The sequence below is a fragment of the Ranitomeya variabilis genome, chromosome 2 (genome assembly GCF_051348905.1).
Source record: "Ranitomeya variabilis isolate aRanVar5 chromosome 2, aRanVar5.hap1, whole genome shotgun sequence".
Taxonomy (NCBI): Eukaryota; Metazoa; Chordata; class Amphibia; order Anura; family Dendrobatidae; genus Ranitomeya; species Ranitomeya variabilis.
Genome location: NC_135233.1, coordinates 1117540591 through 1117557854, shown reverse-complemented (window position 1 = coordinate 1117557854; position 17264 = coordinate 1117540591). Strand labels below are relative to the sequence as shown.

At 47.4% G+C, this 17264-nt stretch overlaps 1 protein-coding gene across 4 annotated transcripts in view; it reads right to left on the bottom strand.

The window, feature by feature from the left end:
• Window positions 1-3746: 3746 nt before the first annotated feature.
• LOC143808872 (T-cell differentiation antigen CD6-like) overlaps window positions 3747-17264 on the bottom strand; it is a 467903-nt gene continuing 454385 nt past the window's right edge. For all 4 annotated transcript variants that reach the window (XM_077292011.1, XM_077292012.1, XM_077292013.1 and 1 more), the window contains one exon: window positions 3747-3963. The gene's annotated coding sequence lies outside the window, so the exon portion shown is untranslated. The remainder of the gene's footprint in view (window positions 3964-17264) is intronic.

Sequence of the window (17264 nt, the reverse complement as noted above, 5' to 3'; positions counted from 1 at the left end):
AAAACGCATGCGTTTTTTTTCCTATATTTAACATTGAAAACGCATGCGTTTTTTTGCACATGCGTTTGGTCGCGTTTTCAAACGCATGCGTTTTTTGTCTGCATGCGTTCATTTTCAAAAATGCTACCTGCAGTATTTTCTTGCGCGTTTTTTTGCCGCGAAAAAACGCATGCGTTTTTTCGCGGCAAAAAAATGCATTGCTGTCTATGTAAACGCATGCGTTTTTAAGCACATGCGTTTGTTTGCGCTAAAAACGCATGCGTTTTTATAGAAAAAAAACAGAAAACACACTGAAAAGCCACCCACCACCATCAAGGTGATAAAGGGATCCAAACCCTAACCCTAACTCTACCCCTAACCTCACCCCTAACCGTTTAATGAACATTTTCTGACAGTCATATTGCCACGTATTTAAGTGCCACATATCACGTATTTCAGTGCCACGTATGCCACGTGCCACGTATTTAAGTGCCACGTGCCACATATTTAAGTGCCACGTGCCACGTATTAAAGTGCCACGTATTTAAGTGCCACGTATTTAAGTACCACATATTTAAGTGCCACGTGCCACGTATTTAAGTGCCACGTATTTAAGTGCCACGTGCCACGTATTTAAGTGCCACGTGCCACGTATTTAAGTGCCACGTATTTAAGTACCACGTATTTCAGTTGCACGTATTTCAGTGCCACGTATTTCAGTCACGTTTAGGGTTAGGGTTAGGGGTAGGGGTAGGGTTAGGGTTTTCTTGTTTTTTCTTGTGTTTTCTTGTGTTTTCTTGTGTTTTTCTATAAAAACGCATGCGTCTAAAAAACGCATGCATTTTACCGCGTTTACATGCGTTTTTCACACATGCGTTTTTTTAAAAAACGCATGCAGATAAAAACGCAAGTGTGAAACCAGCCTAACCCAGGAACGGTATGTGTAAAGAGCTCCATGGAGTAACCTGTTGTGTCGACTGACGCATCCTTCACTGTTGTTTTTAGTGGAGGACACAAGGAAGCGACTTGTTCCTGACCGGGAGCATCCACTGACGATGCACTGCTCTGACATTTGGCACTTTCCGAGGAGGAGGCGAAAGAGCTAGAGGCAGAGTCAGCAATGAAAGCCAATACTTGTTCCTCCTGCTCCGGCTTCAAAAGTGGTTTTCCTACTCCCAGAAAAGAGAGCGTTCGAGGCCTTGTGTAGCCAGACAACGAACCTGGCTCAACAACTTGAGACTTAGGTGCTGTACTGCTTTTACCACGACCACCTGATGCTCCACCACCACTACCATCATTACCAGCTGACAATGACAGCCCACGGCCACGACCTCTTCCACTAGACTTCCTCATTGTTTGCAAAACGTAACCAAAGTAACGCTATTTGTTACTGTAAAACAACTTAAAAGGTGAACTCAAACTTCTGTAGGATTTATATATACCTTTATAGGTGCCTGACACTGAAAGGAAAATCAGGCCCAATGTTACACACTAGGTTTTCTGTGCCCCAATAATTTGAGACAGATGGCACACACAGGACCAGCACTCAAGCAGAAATGCCAATCTTAATCTCCCACTATTATTTTTTTTTGAAAAGGGAGAATGTATTCCCCCCAAAAAATGGCCAAGTATTACACAGTGGTTTTTGGTGGCACACAATGAGAGACAGATGCCACACACAGGACTGGCACAGAGGCAGAGTTGCCAATATTTATCTCCCACTAATTATTTTTTTTTGAAAAGGGAGAATGTACCCACAAAAAAAAAAATGGCCAAGTATTACACAGTGGTTTTCGGTGCCACACAATGAGAGACAGATGCCACCCACAGCAATGGCACGGAGGCAGACTTGCCAATATTTATCTCCCACTAATTATTTTTTTTTGAAAAGGGAGAATGTACCCAAAAAAAAAAAATGGCCAAGTATTACACAGTGGTTTTTGGTGCCACACAATGAGAGACAGATGCCACCCACAGCAATGGCACGGAGGCAGACTTGCCAATATTTATCTCCCACTAATTTTTTTTTTTTTTTAAAGGGAGAATGTACCCAAAAAAAAAAAAGTGGCCAAGTATTACACAGTGGTTTTCGGTGGCATACAATGAGAGACAGATGCCACACACAGCAATGGCACAGAGGCAGAGTTGCCAATATTTATCTCCCACTAATTATTCTTTTTTGAAAAGGGAGAATGTACCCACAAAAAAAAAAAATGGCCAAGTATTACACAGTGGTTTTCGGTGCCACACAATGAGAGACAGATGCCACACACAGCAATGGCACGGAGGCAGACTTGCCAATATTTATCTCCCTCTAATTTTTTTTTTTGAAAAGGGAGAATGTACCCCCCAAAAAAAAAAATGGCCAAGTATTACACAGTGGTTTTCGGTGGCACACAATGAGAGACAGATGCCACACACAGCAATGGCACGGAGGCAGACTTGCCAATATTTATCTCCCTGCAGTTATCTCAGAAAAGTATGGCAGGCAGCTATAAAAAGGACTGCTGCACACAAAAGTGTGGACAAACTGTCTATCGGCCTAGCCGACCGCTGCGCTCTGCAAACGACTTTCGACTAACCTCTGCACTAATTCGTACCTCCCACTCCCGACTCCAAGACTTCTCCCGTGCTGCGCCAATCCTCTGGAATGCTCTACCCCAAGATATTAGGACCATCCACAACTTGCATAGCTTTAGGCGCTCACTCAAAACTCATTTGTTCAGAGCGGCCTATCACGTTCCCTAATCAGTCATTTTATGTTTGTGTGTGTGTGTAGCCCATTCACTATCTCATCTACCCCCCACCCCCTGAAGATGGCTGGACCATCATTGTAAATACACACCTGTACTTTGTATCTCCCCACCTCATTGTAGATTGTAAGCTCTCACGAGCAGGGTCGTCTTATTTTGCTTTATTGCTGTATTGTTAACATTGTTACCTATGACTGTTGTGTTTGAAACTGTTAAACTGTAAAGCGCTGCGGAATATGTTGGCGCTATATAAATAAAGATTATTATTATTATTAAACACACAAGATAGCTGTGCAGAAAGGAAGGAAAAACAGGATTTGTGCTTTGAAAAAAGCAGTTGGTTTGCACAGCGGCGTACACACAGGCACAGCAACGCAGCTATCAGGGTCAGGGAGCCTACTAGTGCAGCCCAATGAGCTACAGCGCTGAGGAAAAAAAAATGTAGCTTCCACTGTCCCTGCAAACAAAAGGTGGTGTTGGACAGTGGAAATCGCTACAGCACAAGCGGTTTGCAGCTTTATGTACCCTGCCTATCACTATCCCTGCTTCTGAAGAAGCGGCAGCAACCTCTCCCTACGCTCAGATCAGCAGCAGTAAGATGGCGGTCGGCGGGAACGCCCCTTTATAGCCCCTGTGACGCCGCAGAAAGCAAGCCAATCACTGCAATGCCCTTCTCTAAGATGGTGGGGACTGAGATCTATGTCATCACGCTGCCCACACTCTGCGTCCACCTTCATTGGCTGAGAAATGGCGCTTTTAGCATCATTGAAACGCGACTTTGGCGCGAAAGTCGCGTACCGCATGGCAGACCCCACACAGGGATCGGCTCGGTTTCATGAGACGCCGACTTTGCCAAAAGTCGGCAACTTATGAAAATGAACGATCCGTTTCGCTCAACCCTAGTCCTGGCTAATATGAACAGATGTGGTTTGATTTTCTGAAATTCACCAGTGAACATATTGCAACTAGCCCTTTATGGCCACACTATCAATAATAACAGAAAAAATATTAGAACAAAGATTATTTATTAATTGGCCTCCCACCATCCACGTGCATGATACAAGGTATTACCAAAGAAAAAATGTTTTTTTTATATATTTGAGTCAATTGTATGTTTTTGGTTACAGAAAATTATAATGACATAACAGAAATCTTGCAAGAATTAATTTGTTCCTCCAAATCTTATGTCTCTCCAGTTAGGATCTTCTGTTACATTTGACAGCAACAGTACCTGGACAAAGAATATACAGAATAAAATTAGGAACATACTCATAAAGACAAAGTATTCCCAAATATAAAAAAAGATACCAAACTTTTAACTACAAGGTTCCGATGCAGAAACGTTATCTCATATAACTGTATGCAATTTGAAGTCTACATTAAGGCCCATAGGCCTGAGCGTGTTCAATTTATAAATCCACATACTGTAAGTTCTCTTTTGCGGAGGACCAGCTCTCTGTCACCCCCCCTCCTATCAACAGGTACCCTATCAATTATTTTAAATTTTAAATCCTTCTCCAAATGATTACATTCCACAAAATGTTTAGGGACCGGGAGATCAGTCCTCCTTTTTCTGATAGAGTTGGTTCATTCGTACTTTAAACTCACACGTCGTTTCCCCGACGTACCACAACCTGCAAGGACACATCAGGAGATACACAACATAATCCGAGCTGCATGTCAGATAATGTTTAATACCATATATTTTCCCTGTTTTTGGATGTTCAAACGTTGCTCCCTTGGCCATATAGGTGCAGTTCACACAGTTTAAACACGGGAAACAACCAGTTTTACCTGAGCCTGTTAAGGATAATTTGCTTGCTCTTTTTTCTTGGGCCAATATCAGACTTAATCAAATAATCTTTAATATTTTTATTCCGTCTATAAGAATATAGCAGCGGTAATTGCAGTTCCTTTGTACCAGGCAAACATCTACCCAGCATCCCCCAATGTTTACTAATCACGTTAGCGACTTCCCTACTCTCCTCACCATATGTGGTGACAAATGGGACTGTTCTGCCCATCTTAATGTGCAGAAAGTTAATTATCATGTTATTCAAGTTGTGGCCACTGGAGGTCATCAGTTACCTACTTTGCATGTTGTTTACCAACTCTTCCCTCAGAAGAGCAAGGTCTTCTGGGTGAGTTCCGCCCTCATTCTTTTTGTGGAAGACAAGCTTCAGTAGCCATTTCTCCTCAGGTCTGAAGAGAGGCACACGTGCTCCTGTCTCACTTACTTTCCTATCCCTGTCCTAACGGATCTCGGTATGTTTATAAAGGGTTGAATGCATCTTATGTTTGTGTTAGTATTTCAGCCTTATGCAGCTCCTGTAGTCTCATATAGTTAGGCAGATTGTGCTCGGCAGCTTGCAGTTAGGTTAATGTTTACTCTGCATGTAGATAGAGGCATCTTTGTATAGAATAGGGCAGTGCTGTTAGAATTACTGTGCAATGCACTCTGTATAATTCTTGCTGTAATGTCCCAGTTATTTATGTGATTGTATGTGCATATGCTGATATGCTGTTATTCTTTACAGTTTTTCACCAGTCATCCACTATGATTATTCACTGAACATCTACTTTGTACATCAACATCATTCACTATTCGATCATCTACTATGAATACTACCCACCATTGTTGTTCAACGTTATAGTTTATGTTATCATCACCCTAATAAATAAGACTTAAGCATCAACACAGTCTGTTTACTGTGATGTGGATGAAGGTTTAGCCGTATGTTGGAATCCACACAGCATCCTACGTGGAGGAAGGCAGAACAGTGAAAAATGAGACCGCCAGTCGCAGGCGGTGAATGTAAAGTAAGAACAGATTAGCTGCCTTCAGTGAAACTGATAGCCGGTCGCAGGCTGTAGTTGATCAGACTGTACGGAACTGCTAACACCCACACTGCTCCGCATTCGGGTACCACAGCAGCCGCCATACAGCCGCAGAACTATACTGCAGCCCGCCAAGAAGAGCTACATCATTCCCGCCACGCGGAAGCTCACCGCACATAGACTCAGTTTCCCGCCAAAACACTCAGCAGTACGCAGCTAAGCGCACAATGTCTCGAAACAGCACATCCTCACTCAAGACGAGGTCACGAGCAAGCTCTAGCAGGTCATCATTAGCAGAGCTGGCTGCTGTCGCTCGTGCTGAAGCTGAAGCAGCCAAAGCGAGGTCCTCCTTCGCCGAGAAAGAAATGCATCTAAAGCTGAGACAAGCAGAACATGAAGCAGAAAATGCACGTTTGCAGGCAGAACAAACTGCACGCCTGCAAGCCGAAACCGCACGTTTGCGGGCAGAGCAAGAGGCAGAAAGTGCGCGCCTGCAAGTGTCTCTAGAAAGACTTATGGCAGACAAAGAGGCAGCAGCTGCAATAGCTAAGGCAGAGTATTTGGAAGCCATGAAGGATTCTGATTATGAGGGACGCAGCAACGTTCTTGGAACAGATCTAGAGCAGCAAGATCCAGCTCAGCGCGTTGCAGAGTACGTCCATCGACACTCCAGCATGGACAACACCCTCGACAGACTACATCGATCAGCCTACGCCGATTATCATCGATCCAACCCCGAACTTCGCTACTACAAACAAGAAGACGTCCAACACAGAGGAGTCGACTACAGCTACCGTTCCACTGAGAAGAAGGTACAGCTCCCACCTCACCTTAAAGAGACATCTTCACCAGAAAGGTACTATGCAGACTGTCCAAAGCCAAGAGCGTCTCACAAGTATGGTGATACACCACACACTAGACATGACTATAACATACCGGCTCGTACCAACACTGATCAAGCCACCGTAGACTTGGCAAAGTTCTTTGCCCGCCGAGAACTGGTAACAAAAGGACTTGTAAAGTTCACTGACAAAGCCGAAAACTATAGGTCATGGTGAGCTTCGTTCCAGAACGCCATTCAGGGACTGGACCTTTCTAGTAGTGAGGAGTTAGATCTCCTGGTAAAGTGGCTTGGAACTGAATCGGTCGAGCATGCTAAAAGACTAAGAGACATTAACATAGAATACCCACACATAGGTCTACGTAAAGTGTGGGAAAGACTTGACGAATGCTATGGGTCCATAGAAGTAATAGAGAATGCTTTATTCAAAAGAATTGATGATTTCCCTAAGATAGGGCCCAAAGGTTATCAAAGGCTTAGAGAATTGAGTGATTTATTGATAGAGTTACAGGTCGCCCAGAAGTAAGGTCACTTGCCTGGATTGGCATTCTTAGACACTGCTAGGGGTGTCAATCCAATAGTACAAAAACTTCCTTACAATCTTCAAGAAAGGTGGATTATACATGGTTCATGGTATAAACAAATTCATAATGTACCATTCCCTCCTTTTACTGTATTTGTTGAGTTTGTCACCCAGCAAGCCAAGATCATAAATGACCCTAGTTTTGATTTCACTCTGTCATGTTCCACTACCCCTGGTGTCAAACCCAGTAAGACACCCGTGGCAGTCCATAAAACTAATATTGATTCCACAGGTCCTCCTCACAAGACAACTAAGCCCCCTACGGAAGAGAGCAAACCTCAGGATATCAGTAAGCAGTGTCCTCTACACAGGAAACCACATCCTCTACTAAAGTGCAGAGCCTTCAGGGAGAAGACTTTAGAGGATCGCAAAGATTTCCTCAAGGAAAACAACATCTGCTTCAAATGCTGTGCTACAACCTCTCACTTCGCCAGGAACTGTGGAGCTAGCGTGAAATGTGCAGAATGCAGCAGCACGGATCACAATACAGCCTTGCACCCTGGACCACCTCCAGGAGTGTTGTCACAGGTAGAGGAGCACGATGAGAAGCAGAAGAACACCGATGAAGACACCCCTGCGGTCATCTCTCAATGTACGGAGATCTGTAAGGGACTCACAGGAGGAAGATCCTGTTCAAAAATCTGCCTTGTCCGAGTCTATCCAGCAGGCACAGAGACAAAGCGCTCAAGATATATGCAATCCTGGATGGCCAAAGTAATAGGTCTTTAGCCAGGTCCATCTTCTTTGACAACTTCAACATTGTAGGCCCCGGTTCTCCCTACTCCCTTAGGACATGTTCAGGTACTGTCGAGACGGCGGGGAGGAAAGCAACCGGATACAAAGTTGAGTCCATAGATGGCCAGACCTGCCTGTCACTACCGACCATCCTGGAGTGCAACTAGATTCCTGACAACAGGTCTGAGATACCTTCACCACAGGTGGCAACGTATCACCCCCACCTAAAGCGTATAGCCCACCTGATACCTGAGTTGGAACCAGAAGCCCCAATAGCTTTACTTCTGGGAAGAGATATACTACGAGTCCACAAGACTAGAGAATATATCAACGGCTCCCGGAATGCTCCATACGCTCAGAGGCAAGACCTTGGATGGGTCATTGTAGGAGATGTCTGTCTAGGAGGAGCACACAAGCCGGTCTCAGTCAACAGTATGCTTACCAGCACACTAGAAAATGGACATCCATCTCTCTTCCAGCCGTGTCACAATAGTCTGCTGGTAAAGGAACTACCGAGCAGCACTCTCCCCTACCTTGCCCTTTCTCAGTTCCTATCAATGAAGACCACGCCTGTGAAGGCGAACAAGACCACATAGGATGTACAGTCTTCCACAGGACGAAGGGAGACAACAAGGTAGCGATGTCTATAGAAGACAGGATGTTCTTGGACATCATGGATGAACAAATAGTCAAGGATACGTCAAATAGTTGGGTCGCACCTCTACCATTTCGACCTCAGAGGAGACGCCTACCCAACAACAGGGAATTGGTCTTCAGCAGATTCATCTCCCTAAGACACAAGCTTCAGAAGTCACCTGAGACGAGGGAACATTTCTTTACCATCCAAGGAAAGCTGATGCTCAGGGACTTCACCCAAGACACTACTGATTGGGATGATCCACTTCCAGCAGAAAAGGCTGACCTGTGGGCAGAGTGGAGGAAGTCTCTTGAAGCCCTGACCAACCTTCGTGTGAAATGACCGTATGCTCCTGTGCCATCCACAGAGGTCAAAACGCAAAGACTTTGTATTTTCTGTGATGCGTCAGTCAAAGCGATTGCAGCAGTAGCGTACCTCAAAACCATAGACGTAAGCGGACAATGCCATATCGGGTTCGTTATGAGCCGGACTAAATTGGCGCCACTTCGTGAACACACGATACCCAGACTGGAACTCTGTGCTGCTGTCCTTGCAGTTGAGTTGGCCGAACTGATCTCGGATGCGATGAGTCTGAAGATCAAGGATGCAGAGTTCTACACCGATAGCAAGGTGGTACTGGGGTACATCTGTAACGAGACACGACGCGTCTACGTCAGCAACCGGGTACTTCAGATAAGAAGATCCACCGGCCCTAATCAGTGGCACTACGTACCTACTCACCACAATCCTGCGGACCACGCGACTAGATCCGTTGCACCCAGTTATCTGAAGGATACTACATGGTTCACAGGTCCTACCTCTTTGTACCGTTCGATGCCCCACATCAGCAGGCCTGAAACTTTCGAACTAGTGAGTCCAGACACAGATGAAGAGATCCAACCTCAAGTGTCTGCTCTACATACAGAGATTTCAAGCTTCCACCTCGAATCTCACCGGTTCAGCAGGTTCTCCACCTGGAAGTCACTTGTTCGAGCTATAGCTTGTCTATTTCATGTAACCCAGTCATACAAGTCAGCACTACCTGATAGCCAGAGACCTTGTAAAGGTTGGCATCACTGCAGGCTTGCGTTTACTGCTCCGGACCTGGAAAGAGCCAAGGTTATAATACTTCATGTCGTACAAAGAGAAACCTATGGCAGAGAAGTAGACAACCTCAACAAGGGACAACCCATTCCTGAAGTCAGTGGGCTGAGGAAGCTCGATCCGATTGTCGACCAAGATGGGCTGCTGAGAGTCGGTGGCCATCTTCAAGAAGCTGACGTAGAACTTTCAGAGAAGAAACCGGTGATAATTCCTGGACATCATCAAGTAACAACCCTGCTGATTCAACATCATCATGTCTTAGTGAGACACCAAGGCCGTTTGTTCACTGAAGAAAACCTAGGGGCGGCTGGACTATGGATAGTTGGAGCAAAGAGAAGAGTGAGCAAACTCATCTTCGACTGTGTTACGTGTCGCAAACTCCGGGGCACATTCCAAAATCCGAAGATGGCCAATCTTCCACCCGACAGGCTTAGTACTGAACCCCCCTTCACCAACGTTGGACTAGATGTATTCGATCCTTGGTCTGTGGCTACATGACGGACTACAAAAATACTTACAGAAGCAAAGTGTTGGGCAGTTCTATTCACGTGTCTATCCATCAGAGCCGTTCATATCGAAGTAATCGAATCGATGGACACATCAAGTTTTATAAACGCACTTCGATGCTTCATCGCAATCAGAGGCCCTGTGAAGCATATTCGTTCTGACCGAGACCTGTACGAATTTCGTCGGAGCGGCAAGAAAACTCCAAATCCCTTCCAATCTGGACATCGCTAATGTGGAAAGGTATCTAGGCGAGCAAGGATGTACCTGGACTTTCAATCTACCACACTCTTCGCACAAGGGAGGTGCGTGGGAAAGGATGATAGGGATAGCACGCAAAATACTAGACTCTATCTTCTTGCAAGCTAACACCAGACTCACACAAGAGAGTTTATCCACGTTCTTGGCAGAGGTCTCGGCCATCATGAATGCCAGGCCACTGACAGCACTTTCTAGTGATTCTGGAGATCCATCCATCCTTACTCCTGCAATGTTACTCACACAGAAAACCTGTGTCCCGAAAGCTCCACTCGGAGAATTCAATGACAAAGACCTCTACAGACGACAATGGAGGCAAGTACAAAGCGTGTCCAACGTCTTGTGGGATAGATGGAGGAAACAGTATCTCTCCACTCTGAAAACCAGGACAAAGTGGCAGAAAGACCCCCCAAATATTCAATCTGGCGATGTTGTACTCGTCAAAGACAGTCAGTCACATCGGAACGAGCGGCCACTCGGCCTAGTCATCAAGACCCTTCCCAGCAAAGATGGGAAGGTGCGGAAAGTAGAGGTCAGAGTGTGCAAGCTTGGGGAGAACAAACTGTTCCTCAGGCCCGTTATCAAGCTTGTATTATTATTTTCCCCAAAAGAACCTAATTGTGGCATCTGTTGACGCCAAGCGGGGAGTGTTCTGCCCATCTTAATGTGCAGAAAGTTAATTATCATGTTATTCAACTTGTGGCCACTGGAGGTCATCAGTTACCTACTTTTCATGTTGTTTACTCTTCCCTCAGAAGAGCAAGGTCTTCTGGGTGAGTTCCGACCTCATTCTTCTTGTGGAAGACAAGCTCGAGTAGCCATTTTTCCTCAGGTCTGAAGAGAGGCACACGTGCTCCTGTCTCACTTACTTTCCTATCCCTGTCCTAACGGATCTCGGTACGTTTATAAAGGGTTGAATGCATCTTATGTTTGTGTTAGTATTTCAGCCTTATGCAGCTCCTGTAGTCTCATATAGTTAGGCAGGTTGTGCTCGGCAGCTTGCAGTTAGGTTAATGTTTACTGTTGTGAATTCTGCTCTTGGGCTCCCTCCGGTGGTTGTAAGTAGCACTTTTGTGAATTCTGCTCTTGGGCTCCCTCCTGTGGTTTTGAGTGGTATAGCTGCTTCTTGGATTTAGTATCAGCAGCTGCTTCCACTGATCTTCTTTCTGCTCGGCTATTTTAGTCTGGCTTTATCCCTCAATCAATGCCGGTTGCCAATTGTTCTTGCCTGGAGGCACGGCTCTTGGATTTCCCTGACACTCTGACCCGTTCAGCTAAGTTAAGTCCTTGCTTGTCCTTTTGCAGTCCACTTGTTGTGGACTTATTGTTCAGCACATTTATGTTTTGTTCATTTGTCCAGCTTATCAGTATGTATCTATTTAGCTAAGCTGGAAGCTCTGGGCTGCAGATTTTGCCCTCCACACCTTTAGTCAGGTGTGGAGATTTTTGCATATCTCTGCGGTGGACTTTTTCTAGTTTTTATTACTGACCGCACAGTGTTTCTTTCCTTAATGTCTATCTAGCTAGAATTGGCCTCCTTTGCTTAATCTTGTTTCATACTACGTATGTCATTTCCTTCTCCTCTCACAGCCAATATTTGTGGGGGGCTGTCCTATCCTTTGGGGATTTTCTCTGAGGCAAGATAGCTTTCCTGTTTCTACCTTTAGGGGTAGCTAGTTCTCCGGCTGTGACGAGATGTCCAGGGAGTGACAGGAACATTCCATGGCTACTGCTAGTGTTGTGTTAAGATCAGGGACTGCGGTCTGTATAGTTACCACCTGCCCAGAGCTAGTCTCATGTCGCTCCTAAATTACCAGTCCATAACAGTGCAACTGGCCAAGAATGAGTTGAATTAGTGCAGCGCCCCAGAGTCCTGGTCATTGCAGTACTGTGGCTCCGCCACTAAGGGGAGCTATGGTACGTCTGATGGCACTGAAGGAGTTCATCTGACCAGGTATCACATACACCAATACATTTCACAGTCGGGCCTCCAGGGGGAGCTAAGGGTGCTATTTATTAGGCCACTCCTCACCACAGTGGGTAAACTGGGGGTCAGGCAGGAAGTTAGGACAGAAAGCTGACTGGGTTGGACCAGGCAACACCTTGTGGCAGAGGGTGTTGTGGGGGAAGATTCGGTAGGGTCCCTGTCAGGTTTGGGACCCTGACAGAGGCCTGGCTACAAGAAAGAACGTCACGGGACCGTGCCTGCTCAGCATAGCGGCGGTGCCCAAAGAAAGGACTAGAAGCGAGATATATTGTGCTGAGTGAGAAACGAGATCAAAGCAAGAGGAGAAATACCGGTAGGAGTCGTGCTGTAAGACCGAGGCAACATCCTACTGAGGCGCACAACCGGCGGCCGGAACGCCGAGGAAGTATTTACATATCTAGCTCCAAGCAATACTTCAAACCACGGCAGGACAGTCAGTCTAAGGCGGGCTGTCTCACATACATCACCTATGAAGACATGGGGGGCGCACTAGGAGAGGGGCGACTCTAGGGTCCCGGAAGAGCTCCGAGCCTACTCGTCATACGGGTGCCATCCTAACCAGAACATCAGGGAGGGACGGAGGAGAAGAACATCATCCGAACGAGTTGTGAGGGAACATCAGAAACAGACACAACAGTTGTGGGGTACTATCCCGTAAGCACAGCAGGGGAGGACCACAACACATAGCGCTAGCAGGAAGGCACAGATTTCCACCTGCAAAGGGAACTCTGGAGGTGCCATTGGACCGGCCGGACTTGCGCCGCCTGGTGAACCGTATTCCGGACTGAGGACCCAGAGATCTTCAGTAAAGAGGTAAAGAGACTGCAACCTGGTGTCCTTGTTATTTACTGCACCGCACCACCACCACCATCCACATCTATCATTCACTGTGCGCCCCTCGGCAGGGTCACGGACCGGGGCCTAGCCACCGTGACAACCCCAGAGCAGAGACTCAGAGGCCCGGTACCGGGTACCCCTCGGCCCTGCGGCAGTGGGGGCGCTGCAAAACTTGGCATCACGAACAGGATCTACTTAAGCCTGAAGAGTCAGGTCATGTGTGCCTTGGAATTGTGATTTACTGTGCTTGGACTGTACTTTATTGCAAAGACTGTGGATTGTCACTTGCCGCCAAAAGTTCGTGCCAAAACCACCGCCATTACAGCGCTAAGGAGAGCGCAGGAGAAGAAGAAGGGCGTGGAAGTGGGCGTGAACAAGCTGAAGAGCGCGAAAGACAATGGCCGCCCAGTCTAAATATCTCGGCCCCTTGAGGACGTGTCCGTCAGCAGCCGAGATCCACCTCCTGATCCTCAATGGTGGGCAGAGACAGAGAAAACGAAACCGCCCACGAAGGAGAGAGCGGGAAAAGGACCAGGAAGAAGAAGTCAGCGACATAGAGGACGCCATGGCCAGCCGCCTGGAGCCGGAGCGTGGGGTCGGAGCCGAGGACTCCCCCAGCTACCCGGAGAGGCAACGCAGCCAGACCTCCGCAGCTGGCGCTGACCTCCTGCAGATCGGAGCGGACGAGCTGACCCACCAACTCCTGCAGACGCAGCTGAGCACTGAGGCCGGGTGGAAGAAGACCATCATCGGGAGCCTCACCAGACATCTGTCGGCAGCCTCGTCTGGTCCGGAGCAGGAAAGAAGTTCCAGCGCTCCGAAGCCAGAAAGCAAGGCCCTGCCGGAAAGCGAGATGCTGCAAGCAGAGATGACAACGTCGCAGCACGAGGCCCTGCAGCCAGCATTCCAGACCCCAGCGGAGGCAGAGCAGACCGGCACCGGAGGGACCGCATCTGAAGCAGGTATGAAAGATGACCCTGCCCTGACGACCGACATCACTCCAGTGACTGCTAGTGCCACAGCTGCTGACTCCGTTCCAGTGACTGATCTTGCAGCAGCCGCTACCTCTGCTGCAGCAAATGCCCCTACTCAAGCTGCGCAGACCTCCATCGCTGCGCCCGATTTAACCATACATGCAAGACGGATTAACGGCGTTTGTCCAGCACTGGGTGTAACCCTGGACCTCACCTTTCCCAGGCCAAGAGGGTTAAGTGCCAGGTGCAGACCTGGAAGCCGTCCAACTAAACCTCGGAAACCTGAAACTGGACATAGTTAACTGCTTGTTTCCCTGCTTTTTGCTACTAATACCCGACCTGGGTTATTCTTAAAGGGATCCCTTAGTTTACCCGGGATCCCTATTGCTTTTATTTTTGTTTTTATTTTCCTTTTGCTCCTTGTTTACCCAAGTTTACAAAGAACTGCTGGATCATGAACAATGCATGATACAAACTCCTTGTATATAGTTTGCACCTTCTTAAAGGTGCTCCCTACTGGGTTATCAAAGACATTTTGTGAAGAAACCGTTCCTGGAAACCGTCCAAGAGTTTCTGCGGAAAACGGACTTGCAACTTGAGAAGTTGCACTACCTCAAAGAGACTTGGCTCCCTCTTAAAGGGAATGTTGACTTGTCATACTTAACGCATAATGTTGCCTTAAATGAGTAATGATAATGTTTTGATATAGTGAGTTATATGTAGTCAGCTAGACAATTATAAGAAATGTTGATAATGCACTCTGAAATAAAGTAATTATTGGAAAGGTGCAGTAGACCCGTAGGGGTAGACATGAAGTCCTGCATAAGTGAAAGTTAGAAGAAAGATGCAGCAGACCCGTAGGGGTAGACATAGCGTCCTGCATATTTGTCAGTAAGAAAGTAATGATGGAAGTTTAATGTTTTAAGAAAATGTATGATGTGTTAAAGAATGAGGACAGGAAGTGAACCCGTAGGGGTTAGTGGTGAGTCCTCCTAGGAGCCATAGAGAGATGGCCTGTTGATCCTAAACTGAAGGAAAAATGATATGTTCTATACTGTGTATAGTGGTGGAAGGGCAGTAGGCCCGGGCTGAACGGGGCGGTCCTGTAAAGAAAGGAGAGGCAGCAGGTCTGGAGCATCTAGGACAGGCGGTCCTGCAGATTTCAAGGAGTATGAAGTTAATTGCCTTATAGTGTGTTATAAGAAGGTCTTTAGTGGATTTAGAGTGTACATCCTTAAAGGCAATGTTAAATTATTGTTCAACAATTTTGCACTTAGTAGAATACCCGGTTGGGTAAAAGAAAGTTAGTTATAGCATGTTGCTATAATATTTAACCATGTTTTGTAACGTTCAAGTGTCCTCACCTCCCATAAAGGGAAGCCTGTTTAAATATGCTTACTGTTATTGCACTCACAAAAATTGTATGTCTTTTTGCTAACCTGTATTGTTGTTTTCTTCCCAGTCCCGGAGTACTGGATTTAACCGGGGGGGAGTGCAGCGCCCCAGAGTCCTGGTCGTTGCAGTACTGTGGCTCCGTCACTAAGGGGAGCTATGGTACGTCTGATGGCACTGAAGGAGTTCATCTGACCAGGTATCACATACACCAATACATTTCACAGTCGGGCCTCCAGGGGGAGCTAAGGGTGCTATTTATTAGGCCACTCCTCACCACAGTGGGTAAACTGGGGGTCAGGCAGGAAGTTAGGACAGAAAGCTGACTGGGTTGGACCAGGCAACACCTTGTGGCAGAGGGTGTTGTGGGGGAAGATTCGGTAGGGTCCCTGTCAGGTTTGGGACCCTGACAGAGGCCTGGCTACAAGAAAGAACGTCACGGGACCGTGCCTCCTCAGCATAGCGGCGGTGCCCAAAGAAAGGACTAGAAGCGAGATATATTGTGCTGAGTGAGAAACGAGATCAAAGCAAGAGGAGAAATACCGGTAGGAGTCGTGCTGTAAGACCGAGGCAACATCCTACTGAGGCGCACAACCGGCGGCCGGAACACCGAGGAAGTATTTACATATCTAGCTCCAAGCAATACTTCAAACCACGGCAGGACAGTCAGTCTAAGGCGGGCTGTCTCACATACATCACCTATGAAGACATGGGGGCGCACTAGGAGAGGGGCGACTCTAGGGTCCCGGAAGAGCTCCGAGCCTACTCGTCATACGGGTGCCGTCCTAACCAGAACATCAGGGAGGGACGGAGGAGAATAACATCATCCGAACGAGTTGTGAGGGAACATCAGAAACAGACACAACAGTTGTGGGGTACTATCCCGTAAGCACAGCAGGGGAGGACCACAACACATAGCGCTAGCAGGAAGGCACAGATTTCCACCTGCAAAGGGAACTCTGGAGGTGCCATTGGACCGGCCGGACTTGCGCCGCCTGGTGAACCGTATTCCGGACTGAGGACCCAGAGATCTTCAGTAAAGAGGTAAAGAGACTGCAACCTGGTGTCCTCGTTATTTACTGCACCGCACCACCACCACCATCCACATCTATCATTCACTGTGCGCCCCTCGGCAGGGTCACGGACCGGGGCCTAGCCACCGTGACAACCCCAGAGCAGAGACTCAGAGGCCCGGTACCGGGTACCCCTCGGCCCTGCGGCAGTGGGGGCGCTGCAAAACTTGGCGTCACGAACAGGATCTACTTAAGCCTGAAGAGTCAGGTCATGTGTGCCTTGGAATTGTGATTTACTGTGCTTGGACTGTACTTTATTGCAAAGACTGTGGATTGTCACTTGCCGCCAAAAGTTCGTGCCAAACCCACCGCCATTACAGCGCTAAGGAGAGCGCAGGAGAAGAAGAAGGGCGTGCAAGTGGGCGTGAACAAGCTGAAGAGCGCGAAAGACAATGGCCGCCCAGTCTAAATATCTCGGCCCCTTGAGGACGTGTCCGTCAGCAGCCGAGATCCACCTCCTGATCCTCAATGGTGGGCAGAGACAGAGAAAACGAAACCGCCCACGAAGGAGAGAGCGGGAAAAGGACCAGGAAGAAGAAGAACTCCACACTGCACATGCTTCAGTGGCTCCGTCACTAAGGGGAGCTATGGTACGTCTGATGGCACTGAAGGAGTTCATCTGACCAGGTATCACATACACCAATACATTTCACAGTCGGGCCTCCAGGGGGAGCTAAGGGTGCTATTTATTAGGCCACTCCTCACCACAGTGGGTAAACTGGGGGTCAGGCAGGAAGTTAGGACAGAAAGCTGACTGGGTTGGACCAGG